Here is a 21,381-nt window from a genome sequence, read left to right as displayed (position 1 = left end):
CAGAGAGGATGTTGATTGAGGCTCCTTCATGACCATTGCTAACAGTTTCTCTCCTTTGCTTTAAAACTGCCCATCAGCAGATGAGGGGGAGTCCAAATTTTGCCTTCCTGAGAACAGAATACAAAAGTATCTCTCCCACAAAATATTCCTGAAATAATAGGAAAAAAAGCCTCAGCACTATCCATACAGCAAGTTTTCATATAAAGTAAAAGGGGAAAAAAGCATTTAGCTCTCAGTTTGTGCAGACAACCACATTGTTTCTGCTTGTTTCAATGCATTATTATGGGTTTCTTAATAATGTGTATGGAACCCCATTTTCACCAGTTCAGACGCTCACAACTAATGCTACTGCCATAATTTATGGTTTGTAAGATCAGCTTCTGAACCTACCATGCTTGTCTCTTACACTAAAACAGTGTTTGGTATGTCTTCTTTGATCATTTATGTGGTTGTACCACCTCCCCCTTCCGCTTCAGATGTATTTGTTTTCATCCCTGCTTTGAATAAAAAAAAATGGTGCTTGCTTTACCCTGTTCTCACTTGTTAATCACTTCTGCCTCCGGCACATCTTTCCTCAGAAAGGCACCAGACCAAACGACTTTTTTTGTTGTCCCTTCTATCAGCAGCTCCGTTACCGATCACTTTTGATTCTGCTCATCTTCTTGGCAGAGCTATGACTTTTGTCTCTGATTAAAAATCACTACTGACAGCTTCTTCCTTCCTACCTTACATTCCTGCTTGGTTTTCTGAACTTTTCCTGATCCACCATAACCAGGAAAGTATTACCTTCAATCCTCTTCTGAACTTTGAATCTTATCTGTCCCATTTTGCCTGTGCAGAAGAAACAAGACGATTTTTATTTCCCAGTTAAGTGGCTTTTTTTTCCCCCATTGCTCTAAATAGACATTTTTTTCCCTTGTTTAAGTAGGAGTTGTCATACTCAGTATTTTCAACATTGTTTCTCCTTATGAATGACCCTGTGACACTCTTCTGAAAGAATACAGTGGAGAAAGGCAAGTCCTCCCAGGCTGGAGGAGCACTTCAGCCCTGCCACCTGCCAGGGACATTGCAAAAAGTTCTGGTCTGATAAAAACTTCTTTTTTTTTTTTCCCCAATTTTGGCCTTCCACAAAGGGAAGAACAGGGTGAAAATTTAAAAGTTTTAGTCTGAATAAACCTTTCACACAAGTCTGATAAGAAGAGCAGATGTTTCACTATGGCAGACCTTTTTGGCTGTTAGCTGGTTTTCATCTCTATATATTTTCCACGGAGGTGAGGGGGGAAAAGGTTTCCCAGCTGTAGATTACTAGACACCACAGTGTCTTTCTAAATAATCATCCGTGGACTCACCAGTCCCAGGAGCAAAACACAAGTTGGAAATCACCATTCTAAAGTTTTGCAGTCACAAACAGCCTCAGTTATAAAAACTCCCTATTCTCTCTGGTCGATGGCCCAGTCTAGCACCTGAAGAAACTTCTGTTGTGACAGCACAGGAAACTGTCATCAGCTTCTCTTCTGAAATGAAAATGTTTAGATATACTCTTCTTGTGCAGAGGAGGTAAGGGATATTAAGTTGTATTCATCCCTGCTAAGGAAAGGGAGAAGTGTTGATTCATGCTTCCGAGTCACGCATTTCAAAACTATGTGGGCTTCAAGATGTGAAGTGAGACTGTGAAGACACCGTGGAAGTAGCCCTAACAACATAAATAATGGTTTACTTTATGAGTAAAGACAACAACCTGGAGGGTTTTCAAGGGCAGGACCAAAAGGATGTGTCTATGCTGGGATATGTATCTGTAGCCAGCCCCACTCCTGAAGATGTACGTGTGGTAATCTCCTGTGCAGCTGATGTGGCATGAGCCAGTTTTTATGCTGCTATACAGAAAAACATCCATGTACATTTGCACTGCTAAAAATACACCTGCGCAGATCCATCAGTGCAAAACTAACCCCACTCATAGAGAAGGAACTGCAGGAAAAATGTAACACTAACATTCACAAACGGTTTATTTTTTACATCCTTTTCTTTCAGGTTGCCCAAGAAAAACAAAAATCGAGAAGCTAAATTAGTCTCTGCTGTATTTCCACGGAGGACCACAGAGATTTGCCAAAGGTATTTTCTGGATGCTCTGTTAATAGGACATGAAGATTGCATTTTCAGACACAAAGAGCCTGCTAATGTAAAAGTTAGTGACAGCGTAATTTAAACTGTCTACTAATTGATTATTGTGATGCTAAGAATTTGCATTGTCTCCTTTTGAAGGCAATTGACAGCATTTGTGATAGTTCAGTGTTAAGTGGGATCAAGCCCCTGATATGCATTTTATTGCATTCTGTGTGTATAAGTCATTCCCCGTGTTGCTTCTGTAAAAGCCAGCAGAAACTCCAGCAGAAGGTCCCTGGCTGAGAAGTCAAGAGTTTAGAGTCAGGAAAGGATTACCACAATGGAAACTACCCAAACGTCTTTTCCACAGGGTGCTTACATATTTTCTACTACTAAGTGCTGCCAGCTTTTGAGGTGGGTAGATCTTCCCTTCCTACTGGAAATGCTTAAAAACAGGATGAGGCTATTTCACTTCCCCAACTGAAATCTGTCACTGGTTATCACAGTGGATCCAATGAGGTGCCTGGACACAGGAGACCTGTGAGATCTTTTGAATGTCTCCATATTTCATTGTAATACTTAAACGCGATACCACCTTCAGACATCTTGCACTGAGGAATTATATATAAAGAGCTATAAACTCCCTGCCATAGGGACTGGCCAATCTGTGACTCCTGAACAACTTCTGCATCACTTCTGAGTAGTTCAGCAACAGCTCTCATAATAACATTACATCATGTAATTGGCAACGGGGCTGTCTAGCACCAGGGCTGTTTCATTCAAGTCCCCAGCCACAGGGAAAGCCAAGAGTGACTTTGCCCAGACACTCTGCACCGCAGCTGCACACCCGGGCTTCAGGATGGAGCAGGGTCTGTGGATCACTGGCAAGCTGCTGTCACGTCCTGTCTGCAAACCACCCCACAGCTCTCCTGGGAGAAGTGACGCATACAGCGTGCACTTTGTGGCTCCCACCCATTTGCAGATTTCTGTAAGCCGCTTATAGATTTTGGGGGGTTGAGCACCTTGTGCTCTACTGACTCCCAAAAATTACTATGGAACAGGAATTAGTGAAGATTAAGTTTGCTGTGACAGACTTACGGCATCAGTCTGAACAGGAAAATACTCAGCCAAGTCACCTTTAAGAGGCATTATATAATGCATTCTGAATTTTCATTAAAGCTAGAATACACAAAGCAGAGTTACATGTCTTTTATTTTAAAAGAAATTTTAGCTAAGCATGTTTCCACCTTAAGTTAATATATTGCAGATTATCTCCTTTATCTTTTGGAAGTCAGCTGTATTTTTACAATGCATGTACTTTTAAAAATCTATTCCCTTCAAGAAATGCTTTCCCACAAGGCTGTATCTACCACCCCAGTGCTTTCACTCAACAGTTATATGAAGCTGATATCGACACCATATGCTTTTGTTCATGTTACGTATTCAAATACAAAGGCATGGTTAAATTCTGATGTCCTTTTTGAGGGGGAGACTGGGGAAAACATCTGCCTCTTGATGGAAGCCATCTGGTATAACCAGACATGAAGTCAAGCATTTTAACATGGTGCGCTCCTTAGAATTCTACTAGCTTAAGAGAATTACAGATTCTTCCCCTAATGTTCTTATCACACACCATCTCAGGGATTTTCCCCTGCACCTACCCAGGATTGATCTGGCACAATTATTTTGTAAAGCCTTGTCTCAGTGCAATCAAAGTAGCCAGAAACAATAATAATTATTATGTAGATTTCTGCTGTTATTCTCCCAACTGAGCTGTTCAACTGCACAATTACAGGTGCAGAGAAAATCACAAAGTAGTTCCTGTGGAAGGAGGGGCTGCAGAGGCTTCCTGAGGTCAGCAGTAGTGTAGAAGCTGCAGCACATCCTTGATTTGTTTCAGAGATAAGATTTAAGATATTAGGACTGGTAAGGTGAGCTTTTCTCACTTCATCCCTTATTTCAGTCACTCCATCCTTACATGCATCAAACATGCCAGTGAGGGATCAAATATTGTCTATCCTTATCCATCCAAGGAGGACTGGTAGAACAGATATGATGTTGAAATATATAAAGGCTGTATGGTAGGCCAGCTTTCAAGAAAATGGCTGCACAACCTTAAATGTACGTCTTTGAGTGGGGGGGATTAGCAGGTAAAAGGAAAACAGAGTATCATCAGTTTGAAATATGCGCAGCATAAACAAAGCCACATCATTTTTGTGCCATGGTTCTGCTCTGCTGCCAAGACTATCTTCTCCACCTACAATATAGGGGACATTCAGTACCAACAAAGTATGTTTAACTGAGCTAATCTTCAAACACAAAGCAAGATTACACTCAGGGAATCTGGATAAAATTGACAGTCTTTCCTGGTTTCCTTAAAGAGTTTATTCTCTATGGCAGAAATGAGAAAAAAAAAATTCCTGGTGCTCATCCCTGGTGCTTCATGCTTTGCTAGGAGTGTCCTGTCACTAGTTACCCATACACAAGTGCTTTGCCCAGGGGTCAATACCAGGGCCAGTACTGTTTAAATCTTCATTAATTACCTTGGCCATGGGCCAGAGGGCACATTCAGCAAGTCTGCAGGTCATACCATGCTGGGAGGAGAGGGTGACAGGCTACATGGTTGTGCTGCCATCCAGAGGGATCTTGACACCCTGAAGAAATGGGCAGAGAGGAACCTCATGAAGTTCAAGAAAAGGAAATGCCAAGTCCAGCCTGTGGGGAGGAACAAACCCAAGCACCAGGATAGACTGAAGGCCAAGTGTCCAGAAAGCAGTTCTTCAGTAAAGGCCCTGGGAACCGTGATGGACACCAAGCTCCCCTTGAACCAGTAAATGTAAACCTTGCAGCAAAGAAAACAACAGCATCCCCATAGGCTTGCGGGAGGTGCTCCTTCCACTATACTCAGCACTAGTGACACCACATTGCGTGTGCTGGGTCAGGTACAAGAGAGGCATGGACATACTGGAACAACAGGAGCAAAGGGCCACAACACCATTACAATGCTTAGAGCATCTGTCACATGAGAGAAAGAGTTGGGAGAAAAGAAGGCTCCAGAGAGATTTTATCGATGTGTATAAACATCTGGTGGAAGTGGGGGAGGGTTGATAAAGACAACAGAGGCAGACTCTTGTCAGTGGTGCCTTGTGAAAGGACGAGAGGCAACAAGCACAAACTGAAAGACACAGAATTGCAGTTAAACACAAGAAAAAGTTTTTATCATTGTAAGGTTCATTGAACACTGGCACAGTTGCTCCGAGAGTCTGTAGAGTCTCCACCTTTGGAGACAGTCAAAACCCAACTGGACATAGCCCTGAGCAATCTGCTAGTTGCCCCTGCTTTGAGCCAGGGGGTAAGGACTAGATAATCTCCAGAGGTCCCTTCCCACCTCAGCAATTATTTCAGTCTTTCCTTGACTGTTATGACTACCACTCTTGATGGAACCAGATTTTGCTAGACTTGGAAGTCTATGAAATTTTTAATGACAGTGACATTCCTGATGAATTATGCTCTTTAAGGCTATCCCTTTTCCTTTGCACTCTTGAGGCAGACCTCAGCTAGCTGCCCCTGAGCAAAAAATTATCAATCCACTCCTAAAAAGAAAGAACCCTGAGTGTGAGCGAAATTTCATAAAGACACTGAGATCAGAGTTGAGGAGAAATGCTGCAAGTCAGTACTTCCTGATGGAGTGTGACAGTGGCCTCGTCAGTGGTCACTGCTGGTGCAAACTTCAGTTTTCACATGCAAAACGAAACGATGTGGACATTTTTCTTCAGTGCTGATGATTTTTATTTCAGATTAGGAAAGAACAAATAGAGCAACACAACACATGCAGTAGAGAAATACTACCAGTCTCCCCAGTGAGAACTGTGGAGCCTTGTAAAGGAAGGAATAGTATGCAAAAAGGGAAGTACTCACCTTTTTTGAAATAGCTTTACTGCCTGCACATGACATAATTAAAAGAATATTAAAAATAATACACACTAGGGAACAATGTGTCATTGTGCCTGTGTACAAGGAGCTGATAAAAAAGGCATGGCAACTTTCACTTCAAAATTTCCCAATCTCTGGTTGTTGGTGATGGTGGCTGCCTCACAACCCAATCTCATCATGATGTTCATAGCAATGTCTTGCAGGCCCAATTCCCGACCAGTCCAGACTGTTCTTGTTTTAAGGTATCTCTACTAACGTTAGGAGGAAAAAACTCAGGAGAATCTGCTGTTTGGAAACTGCCTATAGACTGTGTACGGTTAGGCTTCTCCCTGTTAAGGAAACTTCCTTGTCCAACCATCCAGGAGCCACTCTGGCAGTCACTCTCACACCAACTGAGCTGAGACCAAGGCCCCTTTGTAGCTACATACCCCACATTCACACAGTCAGACCAGGTTTGCTTACCAGTTCGACCCAAGGTTTCCCATTGCAGAGGCTCAGACATCTTGATCCTTAAAATAATTTAATCTTGGTGCAGTAACAATATAATAGCTTGAGTTGATGCTTCTGAGGAGCGACCCTGAACAAAGGGACCCTTGGGCTTTTACACCTTCACAGTCTAAGTGTAGGAAAGTCTGCGGGTTTCGGCTCCTGCTGTGTCTCTGAATGTCCAGTCCCCTGGATGGGCCACAGGTTCCTTGGCCCTTTGTTATGCCTCTTGCCCAGGGCTCGGGCTCCCACCACCCAGAGCCCAACCTGCAGCTTGAACTGCAGCTGCACACCGAACTACCAAGTTACCAGCACTAAATGTATTCCTCAACATCCCTGTCAAAACCTTATCTGCTAGCAAGCAGTCACTCTCTAGGAAAGAACTCTTGTGGAAGTCCCTTGTGCCTGCTGCTCTGAGCTCCTAGGTCAAGGCACATTAATTCCAGAAGCATCAATGAGGTAAAAAGATTTGGAGCACTTGCTAGCGCACTAGAGATGCGGAGGCAGCCATGTATTCCCATGGATGCTCATAGCATCTTGTCCCTCTTTGGCAGGCTGCACAAGGCTTGGCACACTGCACGAGGTGTCCTTCCTTGGCATGTGGCTGAAGAAATAAATGTACCCTGCACTGTGGCTGCAATGGGTGGGAAGTGTGCCCTTGGTCTCTTTTGATGGAGACACAAGCATTGCCCTTAGGGACACCTCTGACCTCGGCTCCAAACAGCCCTGTGGAGAACAGCAGGGGTGTCTCCATTAGGCTGTGCCTGCTCAGGGGCGGGCAGCTCAGACTTTTCTGCATCCAAGCTCCTCTCTGCCGGACACCCCTGCTCCTCCTCTTCCCTGCCCTGCCAGTTCACTGAGGTGCGACCACGGGCCAGAGGCCGGGGGAAGAAACTGCTCTACCAGGCAAGGGCACACTCCCTCTCCACCTGCCCTCTGACCCGGGGGAGACACGGAGGGCACACAGAGCTTCTGTGGGCTCTGCAGGGTCTGGCACCTGAGGAAGTACCAGTGCAGAGCAGAGGGAGGTGATTGTCTTGCCATGCTCTGTACTAGTGCGGTCTCACCTTGAGTGTTGTGTGCAGTTTGGGGCACCACAATATAAAAAAGATATAAAGCTGTTAGAAAGTAGCCAAAGGAAGGCAATGAGGATGGTGAAGGGTCTGGAAGGGAAGCTGTATGAGGAGTGGCTGAGGTCACTTGATTTGTTCAGCCTGGAGGAGACTGAGGGGGGACCTCACAGCAGTCTTCAACATCCTCACGACGAGAAGCAGAGGGGCAGACACTGATCTCTGGTTACCAGTGTCAGGACCCAAGGGAACAGCCTGAAGCTGAGTCAGGGGAGGTTTAGGTTGGTGTGCTGGTTTTGATGGGGGTAGAGTTAATTTCCTTCATAGTGGCTGGTATGGGGCTGTGTTTTGGATTTGTGCTGAACACAGGGATGATAATATAGAGAAGTTTTTGTTATTGCTGAGCCGTGCTTACACGTGCTTACACGTTACTGTGGGGTGAAGTTGTAACCCCACAATTAAAGTTTGAGGTAGTGCAAAAGTTAGGCCGTGTTCCGTGGGAGCAGTGGAGCTGGTTAGATGGTTTCCATGGACACGGCCTTACTTTTGCACTACCTCAAACTTTAATTGTGGGGTTACAACTTCACCCCACACGTTACAGCCAAGGCCTTTTCTGCTTTCTGTACTGCCATACTGGTAAGGAATTGGGAATGCATGGGAGGTTGGGAGGAGACACAGCTGGGACAGGTAACCCAAACTGACCGAAGGGATATTCCACACCATATGACATCATGCTCAGTATATAAAGTAGGTGGAAGAAGGAAGGAGAGTTTTGGAGTGATGGTGTTTGTGCTCCCAAGTAACTGTCGTGTGATGGGGCCCTGCTCTCCTGGGGATGCCTGAACACCTGCCTGCCCAGGGGAGGCAGTGAATTCCATCTTTGGGTTTTTTCGCTTGTGTGTGCGGCTTTTGCTTAGCTTATTAAACTGTCTTTATCCCAAGCCACGATTTTCCTAGCTTTTACCTTTCTGGTTCTCTCCCCGATCCTGCTGGTGAGGGAGTGAGCGAGCAGATCCGTGTTGCTTGGCTGTTGGCTGGGGTTAAAACACGACAGCTGGACATTTGGAAAAGCTTCTTCACCCAGAGGATGGCTGGCCGCTGGAACAGGCTCCCCATGGAAGCGGTCACGGCACTAAGCCTGACAGAGTTCGAGAGGCGTTTAAACAACACTGTCGGGCACTCGGTGTGATTTTGTTCCGAGAGTCTCAAAAGCAGTTTGAGGCTGGGGGCGGAGCCAGGCGCGCGCCGCCTGCCGGGAGCTGTAGTCCCGCCCCCGCGGCCCCCCTGGCTGCGCCTGTGCCTTTAAACGCGGCCGGGCGCGCGGCGCTGCGCCTGCGTGCAGCCGCTGTGACCCCGCAGCTCTCGGCGCCACCGGAGACTCCCGGGGTGCCCCGAACCCCCGGCGGCGGCAGCGCCCGGTCCGGACCGGACGCAGCGCCGGCACCCCAGACCCGCCCGGGGCGATGGAGGAGCGGGAGGAGCGCGCCGGCGGGGCCGGCGCGGAGGGCCCTGCGGCGGTGGCGGAGATCCGCGCTCCGGGGCCGCGGCCGCTGCGGCTACTGGAGTGGAAGGTGTCGGTGGGCGCGGCGGTGCAGATCGGGTCGGTGCTGGCGCTCTGCGCGCCGCTGCCGCCGCCCGCCCCGCCGCCGTCCGCCGCCGGGAGCGGCCCCCCCCGGGCGGGCACAGCGCGGCGGCGCTGAGCGAAGGCTGCGGGCGGAGCGGCCCGGCGTGGTGCGGGAGCTCTGTGCGCGGCCCGGACAGGTCATCGCGCCAGGGTGAGTGCGGGGCTGGGGCGGCACCCGCCGCGTTCGCGCCTCTCCTGAGGGGGCCGGGCCGGGCCCTGCTCACAAAGGGCCTTCCTGAGGAGCTCTGCGCAGGGAAGCAGCCGTGCGAGGAGGAGGAGGAGGAGGAAGCGGCCGGGGAGGGATGGTGCCACAGTCCCGCGTTTCAGAGCGGAGCACCTCGCTGTGGGCCCTGTCGCAGAGAGCTGCGCATCTCCCCGCCTGTGTCAGGGGAAATCACAGAACGGGTCAGGTTGGAAGGCACCAGAGTGAGCCATCTGGTCCAACCTCCCTGCTCAAGCAGGGTCATCCCAGAGCACATGGCACAGGATTGCATCCAGACGATTCTTGAGTATCTCCAGTGAGAGAGACTCCACACCCTCTCTGGGCAACCTGTTCCAGTGCTTGGTCACCCGCACAGTAAAGAAATTCTTCCTCGTATTCGGGTGGAACGTCCTGTGCATCAGTTTCTGCCTGTTGCCTCTTGTCCTAAAATACTTTTTTTTCTTTTTTAGTTTGGCACTTCACTCTTAGGTTGGGGCAAAACTTAGATAGCAAATATATTGTTTCCTACTCGATAGCAGGAATTTTAATAGTGGTGCGAAAAGATATTTTGAAATTACTGTGTACCATACGTCTTATAGCAGCAGCCTAAATGCTTTTAATGATGATGATGAAATGCTTTTAATACTGTAGATGTTTTAATGTATAAGGCTTCACAAGTATAAATGAGGTAGTGTAATTTGAACTCTCAGAAGAGCAAGGGATTAAATGAGACTTTTTTCCATTGTTTTGCAATGGGTTTGTCTTGGTAAGACTGGATGTTGTTTGACTTTTAAATTCTTAATTGCCTAATAGATAGTGGGCCTCTCAAATTTCTAGATTAATTTGGGCTAATAATTTGCTACCCTGTGCTTCAAGCAGATCTTTTTTTTCCTCAGCAGGAAACTAATGAAAAACTCTAGCAAGCTATTTTTTTTATTGCAGTTCTCCTGATTTTTGGGTGGGTACAGCCAGGCCTAAACTTTCTTGACTGAAAGTCACTACCATATGCAAAACATCTGTGTATGGGGGTACTCTCAAAGGTTAGGAAAAAACCGGTCTGATTCATTTTTATATCAGTCAATAAAATGAGATACAATCTGTGCTTTTCTTGCTACAGAGATCTCTCTTTCTGAGATAAGACTGTGGCCTTCCTTTTGTGCCACATCAGTGTTCTGCTGTTGCATCTGTGCAATGTGGACCATCTTTAATACCTGATTTAGAACAAAGGCACTGTGTCAGACTAAAACACATGTTAAGAACATAGACTAAAATTTTAAAACACCATGTGCATTGTGAAATTCATCTTGAGAGTGCTGAGTAGAAGGGGAGATAACTTTATCTTGTCTTTTTGTTGCATTAGCCTAGTATTTGGGGGGAAAAACAAAATATAAAAAGATTCTGTATGGTAAATATAATCAGTTTAAAGTAGTCTGGCTGTGATGTAACCACATTTCAGGTTTAGCTTTTCTTAGTGTAAACTTCAGGACTTGAATGCATCGATTTTTATACAGTGGTCTTATTGGATTTGTCTACTCTTGAGTTACTTGATTATAATTTGCAAGTCCTTGCTTTGAGACAATTAGAAAATAAATTGTGTTCTTTATTACTGTTGTTCTTGGCTTCTAAAACATTTCTATTGTATGCCACTAAAAGTTAGTATTTGATATTGAACATTGCTAGACGTTATACGTCTGGAATTCTGACTTTTCAGTGTACATTCTGTGTTGCATGTTTTAGTGGTATTTACCATGTGAGTGCAAAAGAAAAGCTCAAGTGAACAGACAGAATAAGCATGACCTAAGGGTAGTAGAACTGGTCAGCAGTTGAATACCTAACTGCATTTCTTTGGTCACTTAAAAGTGTTTTGATTTTTGGTGAGGTTTTTTTTGGAGAGCATTTAATCTCTTGCCTGTGGCTTCCCATTTTGTGCAATAGAAATAATATTTCATTACTTATCAGCGCTATTTCAATATTTATTCATGTTGTGCATTCTTGAAATACAGGTGTGATTTAAGTAGCCGTCTCCAGAAAATACCAGTTTTTTTAATCCAAACTGTTCAGGATGGTAGGTGCCATGCTACCTTCAGAAGAGTCAACTCTGTCAGTTTAGCCCCACATTCTCTATAACCCAAAAATATTTGCAAATATTTGTCGAATCCTGAAACACTGTAGGAAACCCCGTTTCTCTTTCATATATTTTTTCCTTCCCATCAGAAAGTGAAAACATAAGTTCATCAAACTTCCTCATTTGAGGGTATACAGTGTGAGTGGTCTGAGGTTTCTTCTATGTCAATTTGGTCATCATTATTTCTGAAAATGATGACATCTTTTAGCACAAGTCCCTCCCTATTAAGAAGACACATTTCCAACTTTTGGTTATTTTTCTTTTATATCAGGCATGAGATGAAATCTTTTGCTATGTGAAAGTAGTTTTGCACATATATAGCACTTAATTTTCCTGTAGTTTGATTACCCACTTTTTAGCATTGGCAGGGGTGCAAACTGTTCACAGAGCAGAGGATGGAGAGGATGCCTGCCCAAGGCAGGCAGGAGGTGGCTTTTGCTTATTTTAGCAGAGGTAGGGTTGCATCACATGTTAAACTGGGACTTGAGAGAGGAACGTGTTTGACCTGTTAGGACAGTAGATAGCAGGGATGACAGTAAGCAGTTAACGAAAGGCCTTTGATGTTAGTGAAGCATAATTTCTATGTTTGGCAGGAGCAACAAATAAAATGTCTAAAATGCTACACTGCTCTGTGTATTATTAGTGCCAGTTACACATCAGTGTTAATAATTCTGAAGCTGCTACAGGTGTGTCAGGATTCTGGGTTGGGTCATCCTTAATGTTTTATGTGAATATTTATATAAGCGTTTCTAATATAAAATGATGGTCTGCTTTTGGGCCCTGCTGATGGGATAAGATTATCACGAGTCTCTAGTTTGGTTCACATTAGTAGAGTATTACAGAATATTTATTGCCTGTACATTTTACCTGGATGTCTTTGTGTCTTATCACATAGCTTTAATAATGAAAACTTGCATTATTCTACAAGGCATATTAGTGTTGTAATAAAAATCTTGTTTAAACCTGTCTGGATTGTAGTGAAGCAAAACTTGTATTTTCTCTTTTTGGAGAAGATAACAGGAAAAAGGTGGGAATTTGTTCTCTAAGACTGTAGATTTTTGTGGTGTTGCTCAGTGTTTTTTTGTGTCAGAAACTTGATTATATATCTAAGAAAATATATCTTCCTTAGGTTGCCTAATATCGCAGCCTCAGGGCTTAGCTTACCACCCAAGATGAGGACACTTAACCCCAGACCCCAGTACCTTGCATCTTACAGTCTTCTAAGGGGAAGTGATTTTAAAGTGATGACACTTGTAACAAACTACAGGAAAAACAACTTGTTCTTTCAGTTAAACACAAACATTTTCATAATATCTTGACAAATATTTAATGAGCTTATAAGAGTCTTGAAAAAACCTTATTGCCAAACACTGAGGACTGTTGAATAATACTTAACAATCCCAGCTCACTCTGTCTCTTGCTGAATTCCTTTGTATGCTTGGAGTCATCCCATTATTATTTAGTAAGTTTTGGTATTAATTTTTCTGACCTGTTTGCTGTCTCTCTTTCTTATATTTTTCCCCTTTCCTTCCCACCATATACTGTGATAGTAAGAAAGCCTACTTTTTAATGCTTCTCTCTGGTGTTTAATTGAATTGGATATTGAAAAAATGCAAGTTCTAAATTAGGGGGTTTTGTCTTTCGTTACTTTCTCTTTCTCCTGTTCTAATTCTCTGGCACCCAACAAATTGGGAGCTCACACTATAGCTCATGCACTGAACAGTAGAGGACAAAGTTACTTTTCTTTACATGACCATGTTTTCACAAAACTTGTAGGAACTTCTTTATCTAAGAGAATAAGCTACTCAGTCAGGTTTGGTTGGAAACAGGCATCAGGCTTGGAAGTTACCCAGTAGTGTGGTTGTAGGAGCCTTGTGCCTGCAGTTTTTTTCGGTGTGGCTTCCTTAGACCATGGTTTCCTGGTTGCTTCAGTCTAATACAAGAGTTGACTGGAAGGGATGCTCAAACTTCTGTGTACCATTAGCTTCCATTAAGTAGGGTGTTGGAAATCATGTAGCTAAAGATGGCTTGGTCTGTCATCCTTTTTTTTCTTTCCATCCTTCCCACCCAGCCTCCTGTGAAATCATCCATAGCAGTCAATTCCCACATTTTGTTCAGTTCCTGCAACAGAAGTGTGGTGTTGGGAAAGGGAGGGTAATTTATCCTTTCAGCAGTAGCCTGTATATAGGTCAGATCAAAGTGATTGTGTAAATGCCAGTAGAGTCATTAGGGGAATAAATGGCATGTTGACACTGGGAAATAACATTATTGAGGTTGTACATGTCCAATATGGCATTTTGTATGATAGTCTGTAGTAACACTTGTTCAAACTAAGAGCAAAGGTTTTGTGTTTTCCAATGCAATGGGGAGGGAGTTTTTCTTTAGTCACGTGATGGGACTGAAACTTTTTAGATTTAGGCTAACAGGGCTGGTGCTGGGTGATTTATGCAAAATATCATTCATCAGAAACATTTTGATCCAGAAGGACATTTTTTACTTTGTGCATTATTGTGTGAAAGGTGATAGTATACCGTGTATATTACTTCTTACAAACCCATCAGTTTTTCTGAGTACGTCCTTTTTTAAGGAAAGAATTGGGATATCACGAGGCCGCTATTACACTAGTAAAACAAAACCAAAACAATACTAAAATTGCTTTTCTACAAGTGTTTTGAGAAAAACTGTAGATTAAGGGAGTGATTTAGACATTTAGAGTAGAACTGTTTGCATTGTTTGCTTGCTAGTTTAAAAATCACATCTAACATTTTGCATCGTTCAACTGGTGTGAAAGGCAAAGGATCTCAGTCCAAGCATAGTGGAGTGAACTATGAATTCCCATTCACAGGAAGGAGGGGTGGCAGGTGATTCTAGCCAAGGAAGGCATTGCTTGACAAGAAGGGAACTTCATTAATTTTACAGCTGTTTATTATACTCACCCTTTATAAGCTGAACAACCTTCTAAAATGTTGTGCTCTGCTTTTGGAGTGTGTGTTTGGTTTCTGGGCTCACGTGATGCTGTTGATGTCACGTGGCTGTTGCCAAATGTGGAGCTGCTGCTTCCTTGGTTTGAACGCTTGCTGTGTAACTTATTATAGTCTTGTTCATAATTGCTTTTAAAGGTGTTAAGGGCTGTTAAATTTTCCTATGTAAGTGTATTCATTTGGCTTAACAGCAAGACCCAGAGGAAAACATGCAGAATGTAGTGTTGAGATAAAAGCTTGCCACAATATCCAAAAAGGGAAAGGTGGGGAGGAAACTGTTAAGACTTGAGGATTCTGCATCCTTCAGTAAGTCTCTTTCTGTTTTATTTGTTGTTTGGAAGTAACAAACAGACTGTGGTTGTTTAAGTGTTTGATTTTAGTGGGGCAGATAATGAAATGGTTGGAGAAGGTATGATGTTCTCTGTTAATAGATGCAACTTTCTAAGGCAGAGAGGAGAGATCACAGGATCCTTCCAGATTTCTTATGCAGAGAGAGAAGTAAAACCCATGTTTACAGCTTTGCTGCCAGCTGTGTGTATGAAATGGTCTCTTTCTCAGTCACCTTTCTCTGCTTTGGTGTCCAGGCTGTTTTGCTGTTCCTGTTTTGCTGTTTCTCTGCATGTGGGCCTAAGGGTGCAGGAGGCAAACCAGATTTGTTCAGGTAATTACAGGTGATCTTGACTCTGGGTAGGAGGAATGCAGTGGTAAGCTGGTCTGAGATAAGGGGAAATTATGTACCTTTACCTGAACGAGAGATGGATACCTGGGGGGGGAAGGTGTTAGAGGTGGGATTAGGTTGCTAGACTGTCACCTGGATTTGCAGCAGTGCATGTGTGAGTAACATTCTTTAGCTTTTACAACAGTTACTAAAGTGTGGTTTGAGAAAACTGCAGGTTCATGTTGATTATTGTGCTCTCAATTAAAAGGGTATACAGCTACCACTCTTCAACTTTTTGAATAAATGCCACTTAGGTTGGCAGGTTTCATCATCATCATCATGGCTAGGCTTCGCGAACGAAGATTTGGGAAGGGCTCTACCCACGTTTCTTGCAAGCGCATTGGTGGCTAAAAAGGCCAATACGAGACAGGCATGTCTGGTTGCAAAAGGCACAGCAGAAAGAGTCCTTAGATGGTATATTCTGCAAGGCACGATTCTTTCTGCGTTGTCTTTTCTCCTCAAGGGTGATCCTACGTGCTTTCTCAAAAGCATCAGCAGCGTTATAGATGGTGTGTCTCCAGACCTCCCAATTGGAGGCCAGAGTAGACCAGTTATGGTGGTCAATATGGCCAAGGCTGAGATGTTTCAGGGAGTCCTTGTATCTTGGTTTCATCACATATGTATGTATTTGCTATTTGTAGATTTGGGTGACTTTTATCCTGCTGTCAGATGGATGTTCCTCAACTCTAAGGCAGAGTTTTGTGGCAAGTATTTGGGAACTGCTGTCTGACTACAAACACTGCAGTCAGAGAGAGGTGGCAATAGAAATGCAAATGCATAAAGCAGTAATGTCAGTAGCTGACAATAATAAGGGGGGGAGTGGACTGCAGACTGCTTATTGCTTTAGTGAATTGTTAAGATATGATAGCCTATTTTCATCTATTATTTTAGGAAGTACTGCTTAATACTAAAGAAACAAGTTATAGAATTAAGAGCTTGCATCATTCATTCTGTATGAACTTCATTGTTTCGCAGGGGTTTTATGTAAAAGTACAGAAAACCATATTCTTACCTTTACCTCTTTAAGATTCTCCCAAATAATTATACTTCTGGTTTAAAATGTTCTAAATAAAATTGAAAAACCCATTGTAAATCATATTTGAAAAATTTACTAGATTTTATGTAATGAATACTGCAAACCCATTTGCCTTTTTTTTTTTATACCTTTTTATTGTTGACTTTTAACAGTGGCTTTTTGTAACATGCAGGAAGCTGTCCACAGATGTGTGCATAGAAGGTGAGAGGGTACCTCCTTGCTTGTAGCGCAAATTCTTCTCCAGAAATAAATGGAAATACTTAAAGCCTTGCAAATTTGCAAATGGAAATAGACTTACTTCAAGCTTAAGATGTTTTTTGGATTATAAATAAAATCCAGAAACTCTGGGCCTAAGTTTCTCTTGGCATTCATGACCTAAGTCTAAGCTTGAACAGATATCTTGCGTGAAAAGTAGAAGAAAAAATTTACAACACTTTAACTCATAATTGTGAATAGTTTGTGTTTAACGGGGGGGGGGGAATCTCAAGACCCGTGATTTCCACCTTAGCTTTGGAGAATTGAGATGATGCGTTGAAGTGCAAATTATATTTTCTGTGAGCTACTGCTCGCAGCAGTTTTTCTGTAGTTCTCTTTACCCTCATGTCTGCATCATTCTAGGATAGGGCGTGGGTATTGTTTGGGGGGTTTTTAAATTTATTTTTATTTAAAGGGCTGGCTTTTTTGGGTGATGCTTTTTGGGGCTCATGCATATGTGAAATACAGCCTTCTTTGCTTGTCCTTGAGTGTAAGTCAAGTGGCTTCTGTAGTGAACTGCTGAGACATCTTTCTTCCAACATCTTAAAGAGGCTGTATGAACAAGGACCACGTGTCCCTGTGATCCTTGGTATTTTTAATCAATTATTCAAGGACTCTCTGCTTCCTTACAAATATTAATGAGGGTTAAATAAATATAAATCCAGTGGTTAAATACTCTTACATGGTATGTCAAGGTGATTAAGGCTTTGAAAAATCCTTGCTACTAAACTGGAGTCCTGTGTGTTACAGAGGCTGTGGTTTCATGCAGATTGGTCTTGAGGGCTCTCAGTAGTAGTTCTAAATGCTGCAGCCACACACGACAACATATTGTTCCAGTGTAAGCTAACAAAAATGTCAGTGTTTCAGAAATTTGAGTACATTAAACTGTAGAAGCAGGCTTTGAGTTGAATCTAACTTCATCTGACAGCTAAAAGATTGTGTACTCTTATTTGTTCTAGATCAGTTGGTTCATTCAATAAGGGTTGGTATTAATAATCATTGATATGAAGATCCGTTCATTCGGTATTTCTACCCCTTGACAGTTGGTCTGAGATACCCGCAAGCATGCTGTAGAATGAGGGCAGGGACTTTTGTTTACTTGTACACCAACAGTCTCATTTTGCTGCATTAGTACAGTTTTACAACTTCTGATGCTAATTGCAAGGGTACATGGCATCAGATTGAGGACACCAGCTTTAAGTGATCACAGTGACAACTTGGGCTGTGTGTCTCTTGTGGTATTTGATGTCTGTCCTTATCCCAAACTGATCTGAGGAAACTCAGCAATCTCTTGGCTGCTGGCAGACTCACATGAGATACAAGTAAATGTGGAGCAGTAGCTTCATCTTGTAACTTTTGCACTGTATTTTTGCATTACATTTTCTATGCCAGCGCATTGTTCCTTGAAGCAAACTTTAAGTAAAACTTATGTCTTCATAACTTGGAGATATTCAAGCTAGTCTCGAATAGGTAGGCAAAATAAATGCTAACAAAACAACCTGGTCACTGTGGGGAGAAAATGTGAGTTGTTGAAACTGCCTGTGTCTTTCCCCAGTCTTAGCCCTGTTTTTAAAACATTTGCAGCATTGATCAGTCACCCTTGCTGGACTGCTTTTATCTGCTGCTTTGACTCTAAACCCAGCAGAAAACTTGGATAGGCCTGGTGAGTTGTTCTGTCTTCCAGGGTACTGAAGTGCCAAAGAGGGGGTGGGCTTTCAGAGGAAACCTCAGGGTGGGGAGGAAAGGAAGTTTGCCTTTCTTTGGCAGCATGTTATTGGAGTAGTTGCCTCTGGTAGTGAAGCCAAGCTGTAATAAAGGACATGGCTAATGTACAGTCAAGATAGACTAATTATGAATAACAGATATAACCTCTCTGTTCCTGTGTTATCCTGGGTTCCCTTAAGGTACAGCTCTTTGTAGGTGTCTCCAGTAAAGCTGTCTCATGGCCACTGTACTCGTGTGCTGCAGCTGACCAGCCCCTCCTGATGCATGGAGTGGCTGTCTTCTGTGATAGGCTATCTCAAGAAGTTCTTGCTCCTGTTCTCCTTAAAGTCCTGCACTTGCTGCTGTGGTTCTTCTTTGCTGGAAGTGTTAGATCATGCTGGAAAGAAAAAAAACACTAAAACAAACCAAAAAAACCTAACAAAACCTTTAGGGGATTACTTTTTGTTTGCAGTGTGTTCACTTCAGTGATGACATAAACTGGTTGCTACAACTGGGGAGTACCATAGATACCAGAACTCTGTGCTGGCTTTCCCAACGTAGTTAACTTACCAGGAACCAGAGCCGTGGTTACGCTTGATACACAGTTCTTCATTTGGAGTCAACACTAATGACCACACTCTAAAATTAGCAAGGGCATTGACTTCCTCTGTTAATAAAAGCAAAATACTCATATTGGATTTCATGACAGCTTTCCCTTTTTTTTCTGTCCCATGGTGCCAATTTAAAGCAGATATTGTTAAAAGACTTGGTTTAGAAACAGAATAAGTATGGAAGTATTGGGAGAACAGTGACAGGCTTATAATCATCTCCATCCTGAGGCTTTTAGTAAATGTCTGTCCCTATTTGTGAGACTGCGGACAAAAAAAGTAAGATTTTGCTATAATGGCACACCTAGTGTCTGTTTGTGTGAAAACACATCTGGAAGGAATGTGAATAAGATCCCATAGTGAGTTTCCTTATTTACTAGTTCAAGTTTCACTTAAATCCCATTGTATTTTTTGCTTAAAAGAAACCAAAGAAACCATGTGGGCAGTTTGTGGTCCTGTTGCAGTCCTTTGCCTGTCAGGCTGGGTATTGGAGTGATGTACCACCTCCACAGCCACCCCCAAAACATGTGCCTGTCATAACCCAATGGTTCTTATCCCAATTGCTTCCCCCAGCTCACCTGCACAATTGTGACAGTTTGTAAAACTGGAAAAAGATTTTGCATCATTTGTGGCAGTTTTCCTTGGAACGTTTTTGTTGAAGTAGGGGATGAGCCCTGCATCAGTACCCAAGTGGGTACTGAAGGAGTTTTGGGAAAAAGAGGAAGATGCTTTTAATGCTGCCAGCAGTAGAATGTATTGGAATTCTTCAGATTTGAAGTGCAGAGCAGGTTGGGAGTATGTTTCCTCTCTGCAGAAATGGAGTAGGGAAAGGCTCTATTCTTATAAGTGGGTTTCAGTTATGACCCAGAGAAGAGATCAAGCAGAAACCTGAACCTCTGTTTGGTATATGCAGCCATTTAAAAATGCCTTTGATTCAGGTTGCTCTTGTCTGATAATTGTCTTGGATCTTGGCCATTATATTTTGAAAATCCCTCACTTCACCAGTAAAAGGAGAGCTTTGAGGTCTGAAATTCACAAGTCATTCTACTTGAGTTCTGTGTTTGTTGCTTTTTAGTCATTAAAGCATATATACTAAAATTTAAGTATGCTTAAGTCTTTATGGAGTTCAGGCTTGCGTTCTGCAGCACTAAGTAGTGTTGGGTTTTCTCCCTGGCAGAAGTATGCCTAAGATCCTGACAGTTGTACTTGAAACTTGACCACTTGACTATATCTTGCTCAGAAGTTCATTGGTGGTCTGGAGTTCTTCCTCTGGCCTTTGGGTTAAACATCAGCACAGAGAACAGTATGACAGACGGCTTGATATTGCGTACCTTTTATCTCCAGCACATTTAAATGTGGCAGCTGTGGTCATATTTAGATGTGCAGGGGCAAAACTGATATTGAGTGGTGATGTTTGGTATGAGACGAAGTATAGAGGTGTTGTTTAGGAACAGTATCAATTAATAACCTAGAACTCTAACCTTCTTTTAAGAATCTCTGCTCTTGCATATCCTAATTTGAATCATACCTTAGCCCAGGAGTATGCCAGCTCCTCCTGTTGCATACCTGGAGTGTGAGGTTACCTTGGATGCAAAGTAGAGAATGCCTAGAGATATTGTGGTTTGAAAACCAATTAATTTGAGGTAAAAACTCAGTCATTGTAATCTCATATACATGTTTCTGTAGCTCATATCATGAGGGTTTTTTTTTGGCTTTTTAGGTGTCTGTAATTTCGGATTTATACACTGAACACAGGGTGAAGATGAGCAGTTCTGACATGGTTATTAGTGTGAGCTGGTAGCCTAAAAAGAAGCTTAGCAGTGAATCAAGGTAAAAGACAACAAGACAAACGTATTGTCAAAGGAAGCGGGGAAAAGAGTCAAATGAAGTAATACAAATGTAGGGGGATGAGAGGAGAACTAAGTAATCAAACAGTGAATTGTCAACAGTGAAAGGCCACAAAAATATGTTCACTTGTGCAGTTCTTTTAAAAAATCAAGACTGAGCAATTATTATTTGTTTTCTGTGAACTCTGTACCATGTTTAAAAAAGATCTAAACTGCTCACACAGGAAGAGGAGGTGTAATTTCCAAGCAGATAGTGCCTGCCACTGAGAAGGGCATAAGTCTGCGCTTTTGTAAATGGCAATACTGGTAGTTTGATGGCTTGTGAAGACTTCTCATGAAATAAACCTGACCTGAATCTAGTTTTCGCTCTCAAAGAGGAAAAAATCCTCAACGTGGGCATGAACTGCAGTTTTGTTGCTAGTCATCAGTCTTTTGGTCGTTGAGGAACAAGTGACACACTGCAGGTAAGCAGTTGGAGGTGTCATTTAAAAAGTGGATTTCTGTTTAGAATTGCCAAACACTTGGTAGTCAGATACAAATGAGACATTTAAGCATGCAAAACTGTTTTCTTTTTGGTGCAGTCTGCTTATTGCAGTACAGGTTAAAGCCACAGAAAAACCACTACAACCATCTTATGAAATAGCCTGGATTTTGTTGGTGGTTGTTGGGGGATGGTTTTTAGCTTTTTG

At 43.0% G+C, this 21,381-nt stretch overlaps 1 protein-coding gene across 2 annotated transcripts in view; it reads left to right on the top strand.

The window, feature by feature from the left end:
- The first annotated feature begins 9,270 nt into the window (after positions 1 to 9,270).
- CTDP1 (CTD phosphatase subunit 1) overlaps positions 9,271 to 21,381 on the top strand; it is a 97,733-nt gene continuing 85,622 nt past the window's right edge. The window contains exon 1 of one of the 2 annotated variants that reach the window (XM_027675998.1): positions 9,271 to 9,367. The gene's annotated coding sequence lies outside the window, so the exon portion shown is untranslated. The remainder of the gene's footprint in view (positions 9,368 to 21,381) is intronic. The other variant, XM_027675999.1, reaches the window with a different exon arrangement.

Source organism: Neopelma chrysocephalum, unplaced genomic scaffold, assembly GCF_003984885.1.
Source record: "Neopelma chrysocephalum unplaced genomic scaffold, ASM398488v2 Primary Assembly neopelma1_26, whole genome shotgun sequence".
In the NCBI taxonomy this organism is placed as follows: Eukaryota; Metazoa; Chordata; class Aves; order Passeriformes; family Pipridae; genus Neopelma; species Neopelma chrysocephalum.
Note: the sequence above shows the minus strand (reverse complement) of the source record. Positions and strands in the feature narration are given on the sequence as shown.